The sequence below is a fragment of the Ziziphus jujuba genome, chromosome 7 (assembly GCF_031755915.1).
Source record: "Ziziphus jujuba cultivar Dongzao chromosome 7, ASM3175591v1".
Lineage (NCBI taxonomy): Eukaryota > Viridiplantae > Streptophyta > Magnoliopsida > Rosales > Rhamnaceae > Ziziphus > Ziziphus jujuba.
In genome coordinates, this window is record NC_083385.1 from 22,949,994 (window position 1) to 22,958,753 (window position 8,760).

The following is an 8,760-nucleotide window of genomic DNA, read 5'->3' on the forward strand; positions in this document are numbered from 1 at the left end:
GAAAAACATAGAAAAGGGCCCGCAAGAATCAACTTAAAAGTAGCGGTCAATCTTATGTATGGGATGCGGGGGAATTTTGGTTAGGTTGTACTTTGGGTAATTTGTTCCCAAATAAAAATAAAAAAATCTTATATACGCACAAAACAATATAAAAGGGAAAAAAAAAATATATATATATATATATATATATATATTAGAAATATTAACTAGCATGAGCATGGTGATAGTAAAGTTATAATCATATTATCGTAGAATTTTTTTTTTTTTTTTTTTTTTTTTTTTTTGGGGTAAAAAGCTATCATAGACATATTCCATTCAAAATAAATAGCCAAAATTGCTAACACATTCTTGGTGAAGGCATACCGAATTAAGAAGAGAAAAGGAATGTTGATCCGCCCGCATGTTTGTTTCCTCTCGTCATAACTTGCCTCTATACCACTGCTTTTGCGAGCTCTTTGCTGTGTAAATTTTGATAAATTAACTTTTCAAAAGCTATGTCATCTTTACTGATTAATCCATTGTCGTACAAACTATTAATCTATGTCCAACTTTTCTCCTATCTCGTCTTCTTCCCCAGTCTCCAAGTACCAGAATATTAAGTGATCAATAATGTTTGAAACCACTAAAGTTCTGCAGATATGAAGACTCCACCATAGCCAAAGCCAATGAGAAAAATAAGTTACAGAACCATGAATTTATCATTAGTAACCACCATGGCTCTTTTGAGGTTTTAACATAAAGTAAAACCAAAAGAGAAAAGCATCTTTCATTATGTAGCTAAGATCGAAGAAGAGAAGATGATGGAAAGGCATCTAAATTATGAAGAACCATCAGGAGAAATAGATATAAGCATCTAAACTTTGCTTATACACATTAAAATAATATTTTAATATGTATGATGTATGATATCCAACGTATATATTGCATTAGTTTCTGCTTTATTTCAATATCTTGTTTTTCACTGACTAAACTTTGCAAAGAAACAAACAGCACAAAAAAGTCAACATTGATAACTAAGAAGAGGAAACTACAATATTACAATTAGCTGGCTAGTCATAAACTCCTCTTGATTGGTTGGAGCTAGATTAACAGAACCAGTGACAGATCTCAATCCAAGCCTTGCAAAGGAACTGTGTGTAATGAGCCAAGCGCATTCACTGAGAAGATATTCATTAACCAAAATTCACATTCAGTACAATTGTCACAATAATGTTTATATATACTAAGACACAGCTCAAGAAGGGAGGGGGGGGGGGGGGGGGGGGGGGGAAGGGAAGATAGAGAACTTCTAAAACCCAACCAGAAGATCAAAAGCCTCCTCGAACCACAGCAACAACAATAATCCCCTAAACAAAATCAATGACAAGAAATGATGGTGGGATAGGAGTAGACTTACTATTGCCATTAAAGCAGCTCAATTAGACCTCCAAAAAGTGAGCGCTTGCATCCTGATTTTATACATGGATTTTGGAAATACATATCTACTTGGTTATCAGAAAAAACATTTTTTGCACGTTAAAAAAAAATAATAATAATTAAATGAAGCATTATAGTAGCAGCGGGAATGTTGATGAAAAGAAGGAAACTAGATTTAGAACAATGAGTTTTGCAGTATTTTCCAACCTCTTTGCGTACTTAATTGCAGCAGCAGCTGCAACATCAAATGAAACCTCTACTTGCAAAAGTTATTAGGATGATAATTGGAAAATTTATAATGCCTAAAAATAATAAATATCTAAGAATTCTCATAAAATAAAAAATGGAATGCTACAAAATGCTAGATCCATCAAGGGTATTTTTTAGAGGCCATACCATACCAAAGACATTTTAATACAAGCAGCTTAGCACTTTGAAGAGCTTGCTCGCTTGTATCTTTAATGTTATAGAAACTTCAGCAATCACTAAAAAAAAATTCATATATGAATTAGAAGCTAACAAAAACAAAGTTATTAATATTTCCATGGATACCAAATAGCAAAAGAAAATGCATTATGATATCAATCAATCATATACCAAAATAACTAGTGAAATAGCTTTAGAACTAAAAAATTTTCCAACAAGAATGCCAACATCCAGAACATTTGGTATGGTACAAGCACCAAGTCCTCGAATCAAATGCTTCCCTTTGATATGTTGAGTATCTAGTTTGGACATTCTTTTAAATATGAAAATATGTACTATTATAAAATAACAGCACCAAGTTCACCAGCTTCTCACACTCAACAGATTTGATTTAACTTCTAATTAGATTTGATGTATTGAGATACAAATTCTAAATGATTGACATGCACTCTACAGAAAGAAGCCAGCAAATAGGCTGCTAGAATGACTAGTCTTTGAGCATTTCTATATTTTCCATTCTAAAAGTTTAAGAACCATTCTGTTAAAAAATTATGCACCAAAAAAAAAAAAAGAAATTGTTTATCAATGGATACTGAATTTGCCAAAAAGAAAAAAAAAATGAAAAAATAAAATAAAATAAAATAAAAAACCAATTTAGCTTGCATATAAGCTTCAGGATTCAGATATTCTCCAATTATCAACTATTGTTAAATTCCATACAAGTGAAATTTGAACATAATAAGACCTTGTTGGATACTTTTTCTGGATTGGAACAAAACCATTAAAAATAAAATAAAAGAAAGAACTGTGATCTCCACCTAAAAGCATAGAGAAACAAAATCACTACTCATATAGTATTGAAGCCAAATTAAGAAATTTAAAATAATTGAATTACCAAGAAATATTATTGCAAGGCTATTACTCTCAAGATAGCCATAGACCAAAAACTTATGATTTCTTGAATTAATGCTCCACGTTCACCATATAAACATAGAAGCAAGAATAAAGTCAAATAGAAGTATCCTAGAGATATGAAAATATAGCACCCAGTTGCATATAAAGACAAGATAGAAGTATCCCAGATATTTGAAATATAAAATGCAGTTGCATGGAAAAACAAGAATAAAAGGGTAAAAATGTACAAAGGTATTTCTGCTAATCAGATTCGATCATCTTCTTATAAAAATCATACTTGTAAATTTTTTTCCCCCCAAACCCACAATACCTAAAACTTTATGCAATTAATAACATACTATTTTTTTTTTCTTTTTTCTTTTTTTTTTTTTTTTTTTTTTTTGGGTAATGTAATAACATACTAATTTGAGTCTACATAATGAAGGCGTGGCAGAAACCAAACGGAACATACAAACTCCAGCATCTTTCCTTTTTAACTGAACAAAGGGAACAAATTTTTTCTATAAGAATGATCAAAACAGATGTGAAGCACTCAGAAAGAGGGGGGAACTGATGTGAAGCACTCAAAGAGAGGGGGGAACCGATGTGAAGCACTCAAACAGGGAATCAATTGTCAAATAAAAACTTGAAAACAGAATAATGATAAAGTGCAGAAGGAGGTAAAAAAAAAAAGAAAATATTTTTCTCAAAAGCAAGAGTTACCATTGTTCATATCGAGGCTGTTTACCTTGTTCCCATCAACAGCTGATAAAATTTATTAGGAAAAGCATAGTTAAGTATATGTTAATAGAATTACGAATAACAGGCCAATCCTAAAGCAAGAATCCTAATCAATAGGCTTTCAATGAGGCTGAATGGTAGAAAGAATTCATATTTTGTACCTGAAGTAGTTGGAAAGTAGAAGATATTTTCCTCCACATTTTTGGATAAAATAGTTGGGATGAGTAGTATTTACAATTATATGTACGGGAGTTATAAAATGGAGGCTCTTCGAATATAAAACTTGTATACAAGTGAAACATGGCAAACGTATTAGAAAACACATAAAACCCAAATAAAAAGATTAAAAGAAACTAATTAACGAAACCCATTAAGGCTGTGCTTCAGAAGTATCTGATAGTATAAGAGGCACTCGACTATTAGTCAATCATAACATATGAATGAAAAACCTTAAAGAAGCATCAGCAGAACCTAGCTCCTAGATTTATCATGCTTTCTACGAAATTTTTAGTTTGTAATTCCATTTTGGCACAAACTTAAATCTATATATTTGTCTTAAATTAAGATAACCCCAAAACGACTTTTGATCGGTATACTTGAAAACGTAAATAGGTCATCACAATAGAAGCAAGGGTTAAGCAATCATGAACATTGGAGTGAATGCCTGTCCACGTGATTCTTATTCTGCAAATTTTGATACTTTCAATTTTTTTACACCATTTCTAAAGCTAAAAACAGACATTAAAATCCCTTGTACAAAGAGATAATTATTGTACACTTCATTGTTATCAAAATACGACTTCAACAGACTCATTCCAAAATCAATGTAAAGTTTGTATCAAATGGTTATGTTAGATTTTGAGAAAGCTCAAAATAGATATACACCTATGACAGGAATCTTGATAAATAGACCATTACAAAGCAGCTAATCCATAAAGCTTAATGTATGAAAAATTTTGCAAGAAATAAATAATGATGTACATAGATATAGTGTAACATTATATGCAATTATTTTGTATAAACAATATTTGCATAAATTATTTTATTTTTTGAATCTATGAAGCACAATTTAAGTAATCTAAGCAGCAAAAAAGTACCAAGAATATCATTTTATCCATAACCGTTACACAACAGGGTAGTCCATTGTTAAGCGTTCCAAGATTCATCAACGCGTCACCATCCTTTAATGCCTGTATACAATTTTCACATTCTACATGAATAGACCAATTATGTCTCTACATTTCTATTTCTAACTGTAGCTGAAAATATACTCAACTACTTCTTTGCAATTGAAAGTCAATTTTAATGAAATTAAATGAACCAGTAATGTTGAGTAAGAAGAAGGTCATGAAAAAAATAGAGTTAGAGAGCTTTTAACAGGATATAGTGTATGACATACAAATTGAAAAAGTAACAAACTTTCTCACACACAGATTTAACTTTGGATCAATATTTAAGCCACGTTTACTCTTGTAAGCAGCTAGTACTTGTATGGTACTCTTGTAAGCAGCTAGTAATTTTATGGTGCAAGCTTTGCTAGCAATTCTTCAGTTTCAAGCACTTCAGCAAAGTTAATAACTCTTCCACTACCAAAATGAACAACAATGGAAAGGAAATTCAATAAAATTGAATAAATAATAAAAGTTTGAGATATAGAAATACAGCATCACATCAACAACAACAAATATGAGAAATGGCCAACACTTCCAAACAAAAGTAGAAGGATATAATGGACTCACTATATTTAACACCCAATAAGTCTGAAATTTTCTATTAACATATATCAAGAATAAAAGGACTACCACAAACGGAAACATTTTGCAGAAAATAAATTAACACATAAACGAAAAGAGAAGGAACCAAAAAATAAAAAATAAAAAACAAAAGCAAGCATAAAAAATAGCAATTTAAATACAAAACAAGCATTAAAAATAGCAATTTAAATACAAAACAATCCCTTATTATACATATAATCAATTGCTTGGTAAACTATGAAATTATAGCTTGAAATATGGAAAGGAACTTAAACCTTAGCATTTTGCATCAAGCAAAGTTAAAGTAGCACTGGAACAAAGTGAGAATAGATGATTCTAAGAACTTGCTTCTCCATCACATTCCCATATAAGATCCCCTTTTGTTGGTATTGCATATATAGAATTATAAAACCTAATGAAAACATTTTGGTCTAAAAATAATAAAGGATGATAGATAACATTACTTAGTTAAAAATTTAGCCAAAAAATTTTATGTTTTCTCATTCTCTTCCAAATTTTACCAAAACTACTTTTTCTTTTCTTCCATTTACTGGAGTTTGGTTCCATATTCCACATGTCAATTCTCCACCATAATATCACTCTGCAATTATTACTTGAATAACAAAAAACACCATTTCACGGAATGTTTATAGATCAAAATTATAGATAGTAAACTAACAATAAAATTGCAAAACTATGCACAAATTTGTGCAAAACAAAACAAAAAAAAAAGAAAAAAAGAAAAAAAAGAAATGTACAAATATATTTACACCTCTTTATTGTTTGGAAAACCAAGGTCTAAAATTTCAATTTGATATCTTCAACTATGAAGCATTTTGTTGCCATAAATTCAGAGTAACTATGTCACAATACCATAGCAAGTCTTCATGCAGCAACAAAAATTAGAAAAACGTTTTGCAAGTGCCATGCCATCAGGTCCCAACTATGCTATCCAAGTATTAGCCTCCTGCATTCAGAGATGAAGAACTTATACGCTATCTAGAAGTAGCAAACAGAGAACAAAATGTGAAGGGGTGAAAGGCACAACTTTTTTCCAATAAATATATAAATATAAAGCTTGACATGACTATTACTCACTATATAAGCATGTCCAGAGAGAGGTTTTGAGCATGCAAGATTAAAAACAATAATAAAATTATCCAATACATAAATAGATAATCTGAAACAAGAATAACACGATACAATGATGAATAAGATTGAGATTTGGCCTGCAAAAGGAAATGACATTCCATATGAATAATAGACTTCTAAGCATGAAAGATTGAAAAAAATAACAAAATTATCCAACATATAAATAGATTATCCATAACAAGAAGAACATGATACAATAATGAATAAGATTGAAAGTTGGTCTACAAAGGGAAATGACATGCTATATGATCAATGGACTTACCTATATACCAAAACAAGTGAAGGATTATTAATAGTGAACCATCCCCTAAAAAAATAAAATTGCTATTATTAAGACCGTATAATACTCCTTTAAGATATTCCAAAACCAAAAATCACATATTTTCCTATATAAAGCAAAAAACAAGTTTTTTTTTAAATAAAAAAAAAAAAAAAAAAAAAAAAAAGAAACCAGGTAGTTTTAAGGAGATCCCGGTGAGCAAAGTAATAATTAAAAATTCTTAAAATGCAAATAAAATATAAAAAAGCAAAAGAAGAAAGAAAACATTACATATAACACATATATATCCTTAGCTTTGACTTGTAATCAAAGATATTTTTACCTTAAATCCCGAGCTAATACCATTCACACAATATCAACAAGACTAAATCAAGGAAAAACAATAAAGATTTCAAAGAGTCATTAAAGCAAATATCTCAACACTCGAATAAGAAAACAAAAAAAACTTATGACAGAAGCATTGAAAAATCGAAAATAAAGACATGGGTACGGAAGATTTGCTATCTCGGGTCCATGGAATCTACATAAAACTCTTGCATTGTATCATTGATCATCTCTACCTTGCAATCACTCACCATCCTTGCCAAAATAGGAAAAGGGCAAAATTTGAGAAAACCGAACACCAAAAGTTAAAACTTTGACAAAATAAAAAATAAAAAAATAAAAACTATGAATTAGAGACTTAAAATATATTATACAGCATCAGCAAGTCCATCTCTCTGCGTTTGCTTTAGGAAGTGATGAATTTATTTTTTTCCCCCCAAAGCAATATTTTTATAATCTTCTTCTTCACTCATTTGATATATATTAAACAACAAAATGAGACCAGAAAGGAAAAAATCGAATAAAAATTTATCAATTAGAGATGAAAAGGGGTATTATAAAATTCACCTCCTTCTGCGTCTCTGGTTCATCAAAGCGATACCGTAAGTTTCACCTTCTTCAAGATCAAGCAGAGGCTTTCAATGGTGAAGAAAGACTGGCCAGATTTTCTTTTTCCTTTTGCTTAATTTTTCCCCTGAAACTACAACCAAAAACCTGAAGTCCAACAGAATTGGAAAAGCAAAAATAACCAACAAAAAAGTTTTAGTTTTTCTTTGATCGGTGAAACCAAATCGTGAAGAAAAAGAAAATCATAATACACTTAACTTTTTATTTGGATAAATTTTACGATTAACTTAACAAGATAGTCCTCAACATCCTCTCTAGACTTTCTGCAAAGTCCCTTTGCAGGTTCGGGGGCGTTTCAAGAAAAAATTTCAAAAAAAACAATAATAAAAATAAAAACCAAAACAAACAAAACAGTGTCCTGTATTTACTAGAAAACGAAGGGGGGGGGGGGGGGGGGGAGGGGGCAGGGGGCGGGGGGGGGTGGGTGTGGGGAGAACAGTGGACAACATTCACTTGACAACATCGATGATGGTACAAGCGTGCCTTCATGTATTTTGTAAATGTAATATACACATCAAGGATGTAATATTAAAAATATATATATATTATTATTAGTTGGATTTCTATTTTGATTCCTAAACTAATTTTCTATCCATTTTAATTTCTAAACTATAAACTATAAATTATATGTAATATCGTACTAGTAATCTCTTCCTTTTTTTTTTTTTTTAACAACAGTAATCTCTTCCTTAATCGTTAATTTGAATAATAAAAGTAGCTAGTACATATAAATTATTATCAAGTTTTTATTACGGTTTATCCTAAACTCTAAAATGATTCTCACTTTAATTTTAAACTACTTTTCTTAATTTTTATCATTTTGATTCTTATAAAATATCGATTCTACCCTTAATTAATAGAGCTTATGACATACATGTGCCAATTTCCTTAATCAAACTTACAGAAAAACTACGAGAGGAATATTTCATATAATTTAGGAATTAAAATAAACAAAAAGTTCGGGAACTAAAATGAAAATCACTCTATAGTAAAGCTTGAAGACCAATAATAAAAGAAATCCTTAAGAAAAACGATGTAACATAAATCACGAAACAAAAAATTCGTGTGGATACATATATATATATATATATATATATATATGTGTGTGTGTGTGCGCGCGCGCGCGAGCATATCTGATTTAAAATA

General features: G+C 30.3%; 1 long non-coding RNA gene across 4 annotated transcripts; it reads right to left on the bottom strand.

Annotated features, from left to right (window-relative positions):
* Positions 1–879: 879 nt before the first annotated feature.
* LOC132804521 (uncharacterized) lies at positions 880–7,993 on the bottom strand. 4 transcript variants are annotated; one of them, XR_009639706.1, is made up of 5 exons: positions 7,555–7,993; positions 6,646–6,690; positions 6,105–6,198; positions 1,397–5,063; positions 880–1,157 (listed from the first exon to the last, which is right to left on the bottom strand). It is a non-coding gene; the product is annotated as an uncharacterized LOC132804521 (long non-coding RNA). The 4 variants fall into 4 exon arrangements; XR_009639705.1 differs by lacking the exon at positions 6,646–6,690; XR_009639704.1 differs by having other exon boundaries at positions 1,397–6,198.
* Positions 7,994–8,760: the final 767 nt, after the last annotated feature.